At 37.5% G+C, this 16,660-nt stretch overlaps 2 pseudogenes; one reads left to right on the plus strand and one right to left on the minus strand.

The window, feature by feature from the left end:
• Positions 1-489: 489 nt before the first annotated feature.
• Positions 490-12,042, minus strand: LOC143639375 (small integral membrane protein 20 pseudogene; annotated as a pseudogene).
• On the plus strand, positions 12,041-12,579 carry LOC143639376 (ferritin heavy chain pseudogene; annotated as a pseudogene).
• The last annotated feature ends 4,081 nt before the right edge of the window (positions 12,580-16,660 follow it).

The following is a 16,660-nucleotide window of genomic DNA, read 5'->3' on the forward strand; positions in this document are numbered from 1 at the left end:
ATGTCTCAGTGGCTGAGTGCCCTGAGTTCAATCCTTGGTACAAAAAAAAAAAAAAAAAAAAGCTTTATCAACTTGACCACCTTCAAAGACCCCCAGAAAGCACTTCAACATGTGTTTTTTTTTCACTGAAATCTTTCATTTGGAGATAGCAAAATAGATGGACCTTCTTAAGTCCATGGATTGCTTGTATTTATATCACAGCTTTGTAAATGATAAAGACTGAATAATATTGAGCAGATCTTCTACAAACAGTCTCACATGATAGCTTCATTTTTTGAAAGTTAACCAAAATCATGAAAACCTTCCTAATGGAGTCATTTGTTCCAGGATTTTTCCCATACTTAAGAAGGGAAATGTTCATTCTTGTGCGTAGTCTTTTACTACAAGTACTCTTATTGACAGCATTACAGTTTTCTTCTCCAGCCATCCTTCTAGCATGAGGTGATTTATTGTACTTGAGCCAAAGCATGAAGATGTCTACTTCCATAATCACAGCTGGCAACAGCCTTCTTGTTTCCTGCTGAATGGATAAGACCACATTCTTAACCCTGTGGCTGTACATCTTATTGAACAATATTGGCCTGATTTATGACTTGTTTCTTCTGGTATTCCTCCAGCCTCATTGGGAGGCAGAAGTAGATGCAATAGAAGGCAGCCCCAAAAGGGAGACCAAACAGCCAAAAATGAGCAAGGTGCACAGGTTTTGGACATGGTACCAGATGGGGGCTGCCCTGAGCCACCCAAGCACTCTCTGAAATCTTGCTTGGGCCAGCAGGATCGTGACCCTGCTCAGAAGAGAATGCAAGCCACTCTTAATCAAGAAGGATTATGGATAGACAGATTCCTCTAAGCTCTCCTATCTTACCCAGGAGTGTCAGAATTTTTGACACCTCTTTCCTTGATGACCATCACCAAAAGAGAGCAAAAAAGACAAGTGATATAGTAAATACACCAAGGGCATGAACTCCAAGAAAAGTTTGGTAACAATGGAGAATCATCAAGACAAAAGCAAATTTTGAGGTTTATCTTCTTTGATCACCATAGTCAAGTTTGCCAGCTGAAATGATCAAATAATTCATCTGCTTTGTATCTTTAATTATTTAAGTTATAAGGAGGTAGAAATCGTTTGCTTTTTTAAAATCAGTGCTTTTCATTAAAACTGGCTTTCTTATCAATATTGTTCACAAGTGCAGAATATAGGGGCTGTATGAGGCCCTGCATTCCCGCACCACAAAAATAAGTAAGAAAGAAAAAGAAAACAACTGCAGAATACAGGATCTGAGATGGTCATTATTAGAGAAAATAAAACTTTGCCACTTAATAAAAGATGTCAGGCTTCACACGATGACACATCATCAACAGTGGAATGAATAATTTTTTTAAAAAAGTGTATTTCAGCTCACAGTTTCAGAAAAATTGATACATTCACACAATGGAATGTTACATATCAATGAAAAGAAAAATTACAACTATACCCAAAAGTTTGAATGAATCTCACTGTTGGACAGAAAAGGCAGATCCAAAAGAGTACATGCAACATGATTCCATTTAGGATTGGCAAAGATCACCACCTCTGTTGTCAGAATTCAGTAGAGTACTTACTCTTGGGAGGTAATGACTGAAAAGAGGAATGAGGGGTCATCTGGGATGTTGGTTTTGTTCTGTTTCTTGATATGAGTGTTGGTTTCATATGTATATGAAACCCACGAAGCTGACTCATGATTTGTATACTTTTCTCTATGTATATCATATTTCATTGAAAACTAAGCATTTTAATAATAATGTTATGGTAATTCCTAGGCTTATGTGTGGGCTAATAATAAGGAAATATGTGGCTCTAGAACAAGAGAAAAATATAGTAACTGTTTAAGAATCAATTTTATTCCCAAATTTCGGCAGTGGCTATCAAGACAACTAAGATTGATCATTTAGAAACATATATACATGTTCATTGACCTCCACAAAACATAAGAGATGGTACACTTGACTACCCCAATTTACTAATTCCAGAGATGCTGTCATCTTTTAGAGGGAGGTTGAATAACTTATCCAGTCCATATCCAAAATTGACAAAAATAACTTTATCTTGATTATTGCCCTTGGGCCTTTAGAGGAAACTGAGACCACTGAAATGTTTAAAAATCTTATAAAGCTATTCTTTCATCCATTGGTTGTAGTTTTATGAATATGGAAACTTAAATGTGCTGTAAACTTGAAAAGGACAACTATAAAATGAAATTTACATACGGCAGTAACATACAAAGACTTAATGTCTAACATTTCATCGTCTGAGTAAAATCATCTAATTTGGTTCAAATCTTCATTCTTAGTGAAAGAAAAGTATTAAGAACAAATCAAAGAAGTATTTTAAAGTTACCTTTTTGCATGTCAGTCCTGTGTTTAAGTGGTCTCAATTTCACAGAGATGGCAGAAGATGAGCAATGATCATTAAGAGTCTAAACACTGTCACTCTCTGGCTGAATTATTCTGGGCAAGTTCTTTCCTCTGGGTCTTTTGTTTTGTCACCTACACGTTGAAAGCATTGTACATATAAATTATTCTTCCCTCATGTACAAGTCTGGACATAAGTAGCCCAGGAGAATACAATGATTTCAGAAAAGCAAGGAAGGCCCTAGGCTCCTATCATCTTGCTATTCCCATTACTGGAATAATGTTGCCCTGACTTACAGCATCCAAAATGGCATACACATCTGCATTCACCCAATTGATGAAGAGATCAGAAAGGGGAGGAGTAGATTATTTCTTCTCACATTACTGATCAGAACTTAATTACCTGGCCTATATAGCTGCAGAAGATACATAGATCTAAGTTTTCATATTAGTTGGCCATGTGTCCAGCTAAATATTGGGACTTCTATTAAGCAGAGACGAAATGGAAAAAATATTGAAGGATATTTAGCGATGCTTTTCACAATGAGATAACCTCTAAGATTTCAGCTAGGATGGTACTTCTTAAGTACTAAATATTAATTTTGCAAGGTCTGTTCTTAAAAGACAGTTTACTAACTCATTAGTAAATGAAAATATGCTACTATCGGATGAAAAGTAAAGTCTTGCATATGAACAATTAGACTTCCCATTGGTGTAACTCAAAATGATATGTCAGGCTTTTCCTTGAACAGCAACTAACATAAATGTTGAACCATATGAAGCTGACAATATTCAAATATTTTTGATAAAAAATGGGAATTTTATTTATTCAAACTTTGTATTTTCATATACTTCATACAGAATGAATATACCAAATACATAATGATATTTTCTTTTTCTTCTTCTTCTTCTTCTTCTTCTTTTTTTTTTTTTTTTTTTTTGGTAGCAGGGATTGAACCCAGGGGTGCTTTTTGTATTTTAAGGCAGGGTCTCACTAAGTTGTTGGGAACCTCACTGAGTTGCTGAGGCTAGTCTTGAACTTGCCATCCTTCTGCCTCAACCTCCCAAGTTGCTGGGATCACAGGCATGGATCCCACATACCCCTGAGCCCTGAGCTTAGTTCTTAATAGTACTTTTTTTTTCCATTTTTTACAAACCCATAAATGTTAAGAATCACTATTATATAGTCTTGTGTACTTGAGCCAGAAATATGGCTCTGAGAACCAGTTTTCCTGGGATATATGTATGATTGAAGCAGTGTTAAAAGATGCTTTCTTAATATTTACAAAGGAGAAAGACAAGTTCCTATTTTCTTTTAACACAACAAACATAAAGAAACTTGAGAAAGCACTTGAGTACTTCTGTGTTTGCTGATATGTAACCCTGAAGCTTTATTTCTCCAATCAGAGGAGAAAGCATAGCTCATGACCTTTTGCTAACTGCAGTGCATTGCTCTTTAGAGCCATATCTCATGTAACTGCCAATTTACAGGAAATGATTTCTTGGCAACAATTACTTATCTGGAATAAGACATGCACTCCTTGTGACAGCAAAATGTTGTTTGAAAGTGACTGTTTGCCTTGCCAGTTATAAATATAGAACTTTTAAAAGCATATTTAAGTAATATTTTATCTGACAGAGTTCTCAATGTTTAGACTTGTACATTGAAATATTTATCATGAAATGAGGCAATATCTTATAATTTCTTCAAAACAACATGTAAGTAGTATACCACCATGAATAAATAAATGTTCAAAGTGGGAGATGGGAACATGGGAATCTATTTATGTTAGTCAGCTTTGCATTGCTGCAACCAAAATACCTGACAAGAACAACTTAGAGGAGGAAAAGTGTATTTCAACTCACCGTTTCATAAATTTAGTCCACCTTGGCTGGTTCCATAGCTTTGGGCCCCCAAGGTGGGGCAGAGTATCTTGGCAGAAGGATCCAGCAGAGGAAAGGTTGCTCAGCTCATGATGGGGTCAGGAAGCAGAGAGAGGAATGAGGAAGGGGCCACAGGGAAGATGCATCCTTCCAGGGCTCACCCCAGTGACACACCTCCTCCAGCCATGCCCTACATGCCTACAATTACCACCAAGTTCACTTAAACTAGGACGAACTGATTAGATTACAGCTCTCATAATCCAATCATTTCACTTATGAACATTCCTGCATTAACACAGGAGGTTCTGGGGGACACCTCGTACAAATCATAACACTATTATAGTATTCTTTTTATTTTTTTTTTGTTGTTGTTGCACACATTTGAAATAATCCATGATCAAGAGATAATTCATCCCCCAAAAGCACATTTAGGGAGAACACAACATATTATTTCATACAAACATATTTTTGTCATAAAGTATCACAAAAACAATAATTTTAATTATTTTAGATTTGTTGTTGGGTTTATTATATAACACTGTTTAAAGGTCAATAGGTCTTACTACATTTCCAATCAAAACAACTTGAGAATAAAATCTAATTCTCTCTCAGAGTCATAGGTCTCATAATAAATGAGTGTCTAGTATTTATACTATTTTTTTCAGTATATTCCAGAACTTTCCATGGTAACATTTCCCCAATGTTTAAATACTAACATTGTTAGAGAACGTAACCTTAACAAAAAGTTTTTCCACTCCTGATGAAAATAACAACACACAAATCTTTTATTGCATTCAAAAAAGCCAACATGAAGATTTGAAAAAAATAGAATATTTAGTTTTGGTTTTATGTATAAAAACATATGGTCACACTTTTTCTCAAAATTGTTGATTGACAATATAAAAAATGATTTAAATTTAACTTCTAAAATTAACTTTATTCATAACAATCCTCTTTGGCAATTAATATTTTAAAAGCAGATGAGAGACAATAATATGATATCCCACCTACAAAATGTAACTTTTCAAGATATTTTTTCAACCAACTAATCTAATATGTAGGTCGTGGCCACTAAAACTACTTCCCAGTTCTACAAAGCAACAATTTTACACATCTATGACTCAAAGATTTAGCACTCAATTTGGAAACAATGAAATATAATTTGAGGCTTGTTTCCTAACACCAGAGGGTCTAGAAAACATGTTTTGTTTCTACTTTGTAAACATGATTAAGGTACTCAACTGACAAAATATAGGCGGCAGCTCCAAACCCTAAGCAAAGAGCTGTTCTCCTTTGCAAAATTTCTCTTCTCTTACCACCATTATCTCCACCCTCCCTTCCTCTTTCCTGGCAGACACAATCATGTGATAATTTCTAAGGCAACTTCAGGCCAAAAACCACATAAATGTGGAATTTTTCTCTTTGTCAAAGTTTTAGTAAAGCATTTACCAAAGTGAACTGAACATCAAAATTGACTTTGCCAGGCACCAATTTGCAAGTACTTATAGCCATTATGTATTCATAACTGAGAATAACCAAATTCTGGCTGCTATCATTCTGTGCAAATGAACCACTTTAATCAAAGAATTAAGTATAAAACTTGTGTTCTAGGAGTTGTCTTTCACAATTTTGCTGTAATAAAACTAACATACAATCCTCAAATCCCAGTTACAGGTCTCCAGCTTGGCTATGGGTTGAGTTGGGTTGAGATGAGTTGAGATTTGCTCTACCTGCCTCCTGATTCTACAATGTTCAGTGCATGGCCAGCCACAATTGTATAAGCACATTTAGCAGACTTTTTATCTTCTCACACACCACTAATGAAAGGAAATGACATGGGACACTCAAAATTAGGGGACAAAGAAGTATTTATCATCACCAATGAAATCATGGCTAAGATAGAAAAGGAAGGATGAACTGTGAGTAAATAATACAACCTACCACAAGAGAACAGAATACAACAAAGTCCCTAAGTGGCAAGGGAATGATGAATGGAAAGTTTCTATCTTGGGTCTCTAAAAAGGTGCTACACTGACTTATAGTTGGGTTGACTCATAGCAACATCAATAAATTACTCACCTTGAACAATTATGCAATAAATACAGACTACAATCTAGACTTTCCAAGCTAGCAATAGCTTTTGTTCATGACATAAAACTAGTTTGAATAAATCAAGTCATTTTCAAAAAAGTATTTGAAGATATATGTTGTTAGACTTCCATCTAGTGGCCAACAAGAGTCACTATCCAAGATCAATGACGAAAGCATCTTGAAGGGAAACAACCACCACAAAAACAAAACAAACCTCATATAGAACAGCTGTAGCTCAAAGGTCAAATTCAACCAATTTTAAGGTGTGTGTGTGTGTGTGTGTGTGTGTGTGTGTCCTTAAGTATATATTTTTTAAATATACTACATTTTCTTTTAGTATAATACATGCACCATGTTTATGTTTTTCTTTCTTTTTTTATATTTATTTTTTAGTTGTAGCTGGACACAATACTTTTATTTTATTTATCTTTATGTGCTGCTGAGGCTTGAACCCAGGGCCTCGCATGTGATAGGCAAGTACTCTACTGCTGAGCCAAAACCCCAGCCCCCCTGTGTGGTATTATAGGGCAGTTAATATATATAGGTTAACATAGGTTAATGTTTCTTCCCTGCATAGTGTACCTAAAAACACAGCCTCTTGTATAGGAAATTCATGAATATTTGTTGATGGATTTAATTGAAGAACATACTTTTTCCCTTAAGGAACTTAAAATTTCCTTTTGTAAATGCTTTTTTTCATCTTATTACACCTCTCTGGTAGAAAAGAAGTCATCACCGACATGCAAATTAACTTCCTTCAATATTTCCCAATAATAAAAATAATCAGTTTTCATGACCAATGAGCCATATAGTCACCACTTGGAATTTCATCTCCACTGAATATTCTGCTATTTGGCTGACACACTGTTCTTTTTTTAAATTAAATTTATATTTAATTTTTATTTATTTATTTTTTGTGTGGTGCTGGAGATTTAACCCAGGGCCTTGTGCATGCAAGGCAAGCACTCCATCAACTGAGCTATATTCCCAGGGCTGGATATAAAAATAAATTAAGTTTATTTTTAACTGGTACATGAAAACATAAGAATTACACCTATTAATGGGGTACCATATGATTATATATATATATAGTATAATGTTTAAATCAGGTTAAACATATCTTATCTCCTCAAACATTTATCATTTATTAAGATAAAATCCACATACCACAAAAATTCTTTAAAAAGTATAATTCAAAATTTAATGTTTTCACTGAGTAGTGCAACCATCATCACTGTGCAATTTCAAAACATTTTCATTATGCAAAAGAAAAGCTATATACCAATTCACACCCATTAGCAATCATTCCACATTCCCCTCTCTTAGCAACCACTTTTTTACTTTTTTTCTCCATGGATTTGTTTATTTTGGACATTTCATATAAACAGAACCATACCAGCCTTTCATAACAGGCTTCTTTCATTTTAGTTTAATGTTTGAAGGTTCATATTTTTCGTAGCATATATTAGTATTTCATTATGATAAGGGACAGACAGGTGCAAGTTGTGGGAATGTGAGATTAAGGGAATAATTCTCTAAAATGGGTGCACTGTGCTGATCCCCACATACTTTTTTTTTTCTTCTTCTTTTTTTTTAGTACTAGGGATTGAACCCAGGGGCACATAGCCTCTGAGCCACATTCCCAGCCCTTTTTATTTTTTTTATTTTGAGACAGGGTCTTGCTAAGTTGCTCAGGACCTCACTAAACTGCTGGTTTTTATCTGGCTTTGAACTTGCAATCCTCCTGCCTCTGCCTCCAGAACTGCTGGGATTACAGGTATGCGCCACTGCACCTGACCCAAGTTTTCCACCATTTTACAATCCTCCCAGTAAGGTATGAGAGTTTCCATTTCCTCATATCTCCAACACTTGCCATTATTTGTCTTTTTTTATTTTTATCATCCTAGTGTGGGTAAAATGGTTTCTTATTGTGGTTTTGATTGAATTTTCTTGGTGGCTATTAATATTGAGTATCTTTGAATGTATTTATTGGCAATTTACACATCTTCTTTGGAAATATTCTTATCTGAACACAATGCTCATTATTTCTTCTCCTTTTCCTTCTTTTGAGATGGTGTCTCTCTCTGTTATGCAGCTTGGCTGGAACTTACAGGCATGTGCCACCATGCCCGGCAACTTTGTTCATTTTTCAATTGGATTATGTGATTTTGCTCATTTGTTTTAAGAGGTCTTTATATATTCTGTATACAAGTTCCTTATTAGTTATATAATTTGCAAATATTTTCTCTCTGTACATTCTTTTTTTTTGAGTAAAAATATTTTTAACTTTTTGTCAAAAGTTTTTAATTTTGATGTAGTCAAATTTTTCTATTTTTTCCTTTTGTTGCTTGTAATTTTGGTGTCATAGCTACAAAAGTAGTACCTAGTCCAAGATTATAAGGTTTTACTTCTAAATGTTTTGCTAAAAGTTTTATGGTTTTTATCTCTTATATTTAAGTTTGTGATCCATTTGTGAGTTAATTTTTTAATTTTTTTAGATGGACTCAATGCCTTTATTTATTTTTATGTAATGCTGAGGATCGAACCCAGTGCCTCACATATGCTAGGCAAGCGCTCTGCCACTGAGCCACAACCCCAGCCCTGTGAGTTAACTTTTTTATATATGGTTATCCAATTATCTCAGCATCACTTATTGAGAAGACTATTCCTTGCTTTTGTCAAAAATTAACGGACCATAAATATATGGGTTTATCTTGGGTTCCTCAATTCTATTCCATTCATCACTTCTATTGTCATGCTAAGGTAAAGTAAACCTTATTAATGGAGTGTTATAATAAGCTTTGAATTCAGTAAATTATGAGCCCTCCAACTTTGTCCTTTTTCAGTAGCATGCCCCTGGATTCAATTCCCACAATTACAGAAATAAAAAATAAAACAGCAAGGAAAAGCTACAATGGAAAATTTTTATTAGCCAAGCACAATCTTAGACTGAAAGTTGGATTTCTATATTTTCTTTGAGAGATAATAGGTTAGGAAAATAATTTACACAAAGAACATATGATTTTTAAATTGGCTTTTATTTTCCAGCCAATTGATTCTAGCCATGCAGGGACACATCATTCAAAGGATGAAGTCTTGAGTAGTAGCTTCAATTTACTTTAAAGTAGAGTCTACGAGGAACCCTCACTCTGCCTCATGCCTTTGATCCAATGTCCTGTGAATGCAAAGGGAAGGAAGTTCTCACCTAGACCTCTATTTCAAGTAATTTGCCCAACCACAGACCTTAAAGTTAACCCACTGGCCTCTTCCTAGGGGTCAATGTCCAATAAAAGACTTCTAATATCCCTATCTTATTCAGGGTTCTCAATGTTTTAGCTTTGTCTCAGGTCACAAAACATTTCCTGAATTGCAACAAACTCTTCCTTCCCTCTACTAGATTTAGAATTATTTTGTTCTTGCTTCTTGTAGTTTCTGTAGTTTGGAAGTTAAAAAATTGATTTGAGACCTTTTTCTATGTAATATAGCCAGCCATTTAGTGCTTTAAATCCCATCTAAGTAGTTTAGATGACTCTCACGAATGTTGATATGTTAGGCTTACTATCATTCACTTCCAAATAACTTTCATACCCCTTGATCTCTTCTTTGACACATGTACTGTTTGGATGTATGCTATTATTTTCCAAATATTTGGCAGTGTTTTTTTTCAGATATCTTTCTTTTAATGATTTCTAGTTTAATGTTATTGTGGTCAGAGAACATGTCTTTGCACGTGTTAAATCCATCTAAATTTATGTTGTTGAATGGCCCAGAATTTGGTCCATCTTTGTAAATGCTTCATGAGAACTTGAAAACAAATGTGCTTCTAAAGAACATATTTTTAAAGATTCCCCTTACACCTCAATGATTTTTGCTTAATGTGAGCATTATTTCTTCCTTCTCTTCCTCTTTTCACCCCTGATTAGAAAAAGTAATATCCACTGGTAGCCTGCAGAGAGACTTTTGCTGTTTTTGAATCATGTGGATGTATTAATTACTTAAGAAATAATTATTTGTATTTTTAAGAGTAAAAAAGGTTACTGGAGCCATAGTGGTGAGCTAGACACACAAAAACTTATCTACTACACATACACATACACATACAGTTAGTAAAGCAGAAAAGGTGAGGAGTGCTTGGAAGATAAAACAAAGGATGCTTTCAGACTGATAAATCCAGAAAATTAAAAACACCTGCAGTAGAAAGTCAAACATACTTGGAGAAAATTCAAGAACAGTGTTTATAAAACCAAACAACTACAGAGGGTGCAACTATGAAATTAAAGAGTTCCTCTCTAAACAGCAGATCCGCCTGCCCCTACCTTGCTATACCCCTCTGCCATGTGTGTTAAAGTGGGTAATGAGCACCAGTAGCATTTGATCCCTTTTAGTCCTCCAAAACTACATTTCAAAGACAGTATTATCTGACCAGGAAGAAAACCCAAATAACACTAGAGGTTGAGACAACTGAATAACTGAACAGGAGGGCACAAAACAGCAGCACATATTGCCTAGAAGAGAGATCCACTAAAGCCTTCTAATGGATATGCCCAAATTTTGAAACTGGGATGATCCATGCCATGTATCCCCAAAGGAGAACACTGTCTAATTGAAGCGCTATATTCTAATACTCAGAGAAGCCTGTTAGTGAAGTGGACCTCCCAAGACTTCACAACTGTGGATCAGAGTCATGCTAATTCCCTAGGGCAAATCCAAAGGGTCCTTGATTCCCACAAATGAATAAACAAAGGTTGGCCAGCTATTTCAGGGAATGAAGAGGAGACTACCAGAAACAAATAAAACTAATGCTGGAGGAAATAAACAGGTATAATAAAAGAAACAGAAGAGAACTTTGCCAAAATTAAAATTCATATTCTCAGAATTATAAGGAAGACAGGAAGTTTATAAAAAGAGAGCACATTGTTATAGAAGGAAACAACAGAAGACAAGAGAAAGTCCTTGAATGCTAGAAATGTTACTGCAAAATTAAAAATCAATGGAGAATAGACATTGTGAAGACACCTGGGTTGCTGATGGAACTCAGTACCAAGCCTTGGCCTCTGACCACTGACACCTAACCCCTCCCTCAAAAGGGTCATTATTAGTATAAACCTTGAAATCACTAAAGAGAGGTGCCATTTAAATAGAGGTTTATGATATTAACTAAGGACACCACAAAAAGTACTACATTTTTATCAAACAATCACATTTGGACAATATTCCAATGAGTTGCTTTAAGAAAATGTTCAGGTGATTGACACAAGAAGCTTGTCCTTATATTCATAAGTACCTTTTAGAAATATTATAGGTTAGTGCACACTGGCTAGTTTGCGGTTGGAGCTAGGTGCTGGCGGCCCCAGCCACTGATGGCTGACCCCTGACCTTCCCTCAACGGATTTCCGCCCAGTGGCAGCCATTTCTAGGCCAACATCCGCTATTGCTCACTTCCGGCCGCCATTTTCCTCTTCCATTTCTCCTCACGTCCTCCTAACGGTGACCCTCCCGGGTCCCGAGCCTGTTTTTTTGCCAGCCGCACCTTCCTCACCAATCCTGGGGGCGCCCAGAAGACCCAGTCGCTGCCACGGCCAGCGCAGCTGCCGACTCCACTGTCTGCTGTCAGTGTTACCGCGCCGTCTTCGACTTCGTGCCCGCGCCACCCGCGCCTGCACGGGCGTCCGCCATGGCCTACTCCGAGCCCTCACAGGCGCTCCTCAACTATCACCCCGACTTCGATGCCAACGTCAACAGCCAAATCCAACTGCAGTTGTACACCTCCTACGTGTACCTATCTGTGGCGTTCTTCTGCGATCACCACGACGTGGCCTTGCAGCACTTCGCCAGTTTCTTCCTGAGCCGCTCCCAAGAGTGGAAGGTCTGCGCCAAGAAGCTCCTGGAGCTGCAGAACCAGCGCGACAGCGGTGTTCGCCTCCACGAAACCACCAAGCCCGGCCACGACGACTGGCACAGCGGCCTCCAGGCCATGGAGTGCGCCTTCCACCTGGAGAAGGGCGTCAACCAGGGCCTCCTGGAGCTGCACCACCTGGCCGCTGAGAGGGGCGACCCCCACCTCTGCGCCACTATCTGCACCAGCAGGTCCTCATCATCCGCGAGCTGGCTGGCTACCTGACCAACCTGCGCAGGATTCAGGCTCTGGAAGACCCCATGGCCGAGATCCTCTTTGACAGGCTCACCCTGGGCCGCAGCTACAAGGACGACTGAGCAGGACTGTGCCCAGCCCTTGCCACCCCCCCGGGTGGGTCCCAGGCCGGGCCTACACGTTGCCCTTTCAGCAAGTTCCCTTCAGTTTGGGCCTTTCAGTTTGATTGTTACTTCCAATAAAGTTATTTGGTTCTTAAAGAAATAAAAGTGTCCAGTTGATGTGTGTGTGCGCGGGCGCAAAACACTCATCTTTTGAGAATGAGGGCAGATCCTTGTGTATCCAGGATTCTTTCTGCCCACCTTTGTCCCATCCACAGGCTACTCAGAATCTCCATGGGTAAAGAGGAGAGGTATACCAGGAGCCCCTGGAAAACACAAAATTAATCTTCCCTTATAAACAATGTGTACAAGAGGGATAGGATTGCATGGGAGGATGTCGGTGGGCTCTTAGTAGGTATTCACTGCTGAGTATAAGAAGATGGTACTTCTGGGGGACAAGTGAAGGGAACGGGATTGAGAATTAAAATAAGGGTGGGGGGAGGTTGGTCGTGCAAGCCTGTAATTCCAGTAACTCTAGAGGCTGAGGCAGAAGGATCGCAAGTTGGAGGTCAGCCTAGGCGATTTAGTGAGACCCTGTCTCAAAATAAAAAGCAGGTTGGGGATGCAGCTCAGTGGTTAAGTGCCTGGGTTCAATCCCTGGTACCAAAAAATAAAAATAAATTTTTAAAAAGGCACCTTCAACTTTACATAAAACATTTAGTTTTTTAGAATATGCAAATGTTTAACATTTGTTGATTCTGGGTAACAAAATGAGAGCCCCATGAAATGGCAAGGCAGAGTGCCTCTTTGACCACCTCACCCTGAGCCACAATGAGGGCGTTGAAAGGACTGAGCCTTATCCTGGCTTCCCCATAGATACAAGGTGAGTTACTGTGGTCACCAGTGTGTGTGTGTGTGTGGGGGGGCGCAGTAATACATATTAGCCTCAAATATTTTCACCTCTTTTTTTCCCATATGCATCATTTCTTCCATTAAAGTGACCTTATTACTAAGGAAAAATATTAATAAACTCTCCAGCTTCGCTTGTTCTTCGTTGACTTAAAAATCATGGTGGTTATGCAGCGGGGCAATACATTATTCATCTCCCAGGAGCTTTGCTGTAGATAACACCTCTGACATGTGGGTTGTGATGATAATGGTTGCCTAGGTTACTTTCCGGAGACTTGGAGCCTGCTTTTGCTAAAAGCACAGACTCTTCACTTGGGCCTACACATATTTAATAGGTGACTGGAACAGAATGAAAAGGCTTGACATCTCTGCCTTCATATTGTATCTCTTTTGCCATCTTAACCATTGGGTCACTTTTCTATTCAGCTTTGCATGTGCTCCTGTTGATCATCTAAGAAATGTTTTGTCCAAAACTATTAAGACAAGTTTAACTTGACCTGGACTTGCCTAGCCATCTCTTCTCCCCCTTGAAGGCTAAAGGTATCTATGTCAGCCACCATCAACAAAAAGGAGTGAAAAGAGGTGGCAGCCAAGTTCCTGGAAGATCTGTGGCTATTCCCCCAAAATGAATATTCCTCCCCTTTATTAGCCTGTCTTTCTCCCTCATTTTTTCTATGTTTACATCTGTAACCCCTCAACTCCCTGGAGTTGAAGAGTTGATTTGTGACACGAACTTCCATTTCTCTATTCTCTGACCACTAAATAAAACCTTTATTTCTCCCCAACACTTGTTTCTTGGATATTAGTTTTTCTGTGGGATAACCTTCCAAATTGGGATGGGGTAACAACCTGATACCCAAAACTGTCACTAGAAGGATGCAAAGTATGAGGCCAAGGATGAAGAACATAATTGTTATATTGGACAAAAAAAAAAAAAACAATAAAGTTGTCCTGAATGGTAAGCCTGTAACTTCAGCAACTTGGAATACTGTAGAGGGGTGGGAGGAGTTGAAAGTGATTGACCAGTGAGGAAACATTGTATCCAGCCCAGGTGTTGGTTGAGGAAAGGAAGACAGATAAATTCCAGACTGGTTTTGGGAAAGTTAATCAAAGTTACTCATGAAGGAAAGGTGAGGAATGAGAGATGGTTCTGAAGTTTGGGACTTGAGTATCTGGGTTAATAGTGATGCTATTATGAACCCGGGAATATTTGCAGCAGGTTCACCTGCGGGTGGGGGTGGGGAAACAAAATCTGAGATACTTATTAGACAAAAAGTCACAAGGTCAGCAAGTAGCTGAAAAAAATGAATATCCCTTTCCCCTCCAAATGTACATATGAGAGACATCATCCTATAGGTTATATTAAAGCAATGTGGGGACAGGGCATCTATGGTGTCTGGGAGCTTTGGATCCCCTGCAGTTTTTACAGAGCACTGATATCTATGGACTCTAACGTGAACTTCATTTAAAGAAACCCACGGACCATTAATGGACAAAAACATGAATCAATTTGTATTGTGGCATTCGAATCCTAGCACTTTGGGAGAGGCTGATCTTGAAGACCTGGGCACAAGCAATTCTCCTGTCTTAGCCTACTGAGGAGATGAGACTACAGCATCAAGTACCAAGTTTTTGAAGACCATGACCCACCATACCATCATTATGCATTCAAGAGTTGAGTATGAATAACCACATCAAGATTTAGATCCTCTTCAAAAGCTTCAAGTGTCATCTGCATTAAAGCTCTCCATTGAACCCTCTCACAAAAATAAAAGTTGAAAGGGACCCAACTCCATTAATATACTTTAAAAAATATCCCTTCCTCTGACTTCAGTTTCCTTGACCATTAGGGTCTTTTATATTGCTTATGTTCCTTTAGACAAGAGCCAACAAAATGGTGCATTCCAAAAAATATGTTCTATGGCCATAAGTTTTTCTTGGTAGGACAGAATAAACTTGGCATAATAAGTTTGGAATTAGGTCTTTTATTGTAGCCTACAAAAAGTTGGATCAAGAATGTGAAAATGAGAATTAAATGTTAAAAATATTTGAGGTTAGTAGAGTATATATTTTGCATGAGTAAGGCCTGGATTCAATCTCCAGCATCAAAAACAAAAACAAAAAGCCTCCCATATATTTATGAGATTAGATTACGCTCTCTATGTGTTCTAGAGAAAAGACCCCCCAACCTGAAATTTGGTGGTTTTTATTCTATCTCTGCCTCCACCTCTTACTAGCTATATGATAATTGGGAAAGTCATTTAACTGACCTTATCTTCATTAACTGTAAAGGAACCTGGTATTTCCCCTGCCTACCTCACAGGGTTGTTGTGAGGTTCAAATGAAATAATATACTTAAAAAAGACAATAAAATGTGCAATACAGTTGTAGGGACATGTGTTACATGATTGCAAATCATTCTTTCTGCTCTTTGGCCTGGGAAGGTAGGTGATTTAAACACAAATTGAAAACATATATTATGTCCAAGCTGGATATGTAGAAATTAGGCTACATTAAACTTTTTTCTCCCTCTGAATACTTAGAGTACTCTTATGGGCTAATTCTAAAAAGGAGGAAGACTACAAATTTCCCTCAAATTATAAATTGGCATTGATGATGTTTTAAAGTAATTAAGGGTTATAATAGCGATTTACAAAGTCCATTTACTAAATTGTGATCAGAATTTTTTAAAAATGAAGAACATAGAATAGAATATTTCACAATGCCTCCCACATAGGAAGAGTAAATATTGTTTTAGTTATATGTATGTTTGAATATGTGTATAGTTGGTTATTAAATAAAATGATATTTTTTCTTGTGAGTTGCAAAAAATAAATAAATAAATAAAGCCATGTGACTGGACATACTCACCAGAAAAAGAGCATAAAGACAGTACAGCAAACTCATCCCCAAGCCCAAGGCAACTGACATTAGAGGATGGTTGATGTATTGAAACACCCAGACAGCTGCTGGTTCCATTTGATCCTTATGTTATTTCCAGAGTGTTCCCATGTCTGTTCCAAGTTTATTTCAAAATCAGCCCATTTCTGGAAGCTAGATGTGGCCTCTGGTTTGTCTTTAAAATGTGGAGAAAAATTGGCCTTTTGCTTTGTTTAATGGCAATGGGTAGAAAGAAATTATTTTCCAGTAAAAGAATTATTCCACAAGGAATTGATATTTTCTATGTTTGTTT

This window comes from Callospermophilus lateralis, chromosome X, assembly GCF_048772815.1.
Source record: "Callospermophilus lateralis isolate mCalLat2 chromosome X, mCalLat2.hap1, whole genome shotgun sequence".
NCBI classification, from domain to species: Eukaryota; Metazoa; Chordata; class Mammalia; order Rodentia; family Sciuridae; genus Callospermophilus; species Callospermophilus lateralis.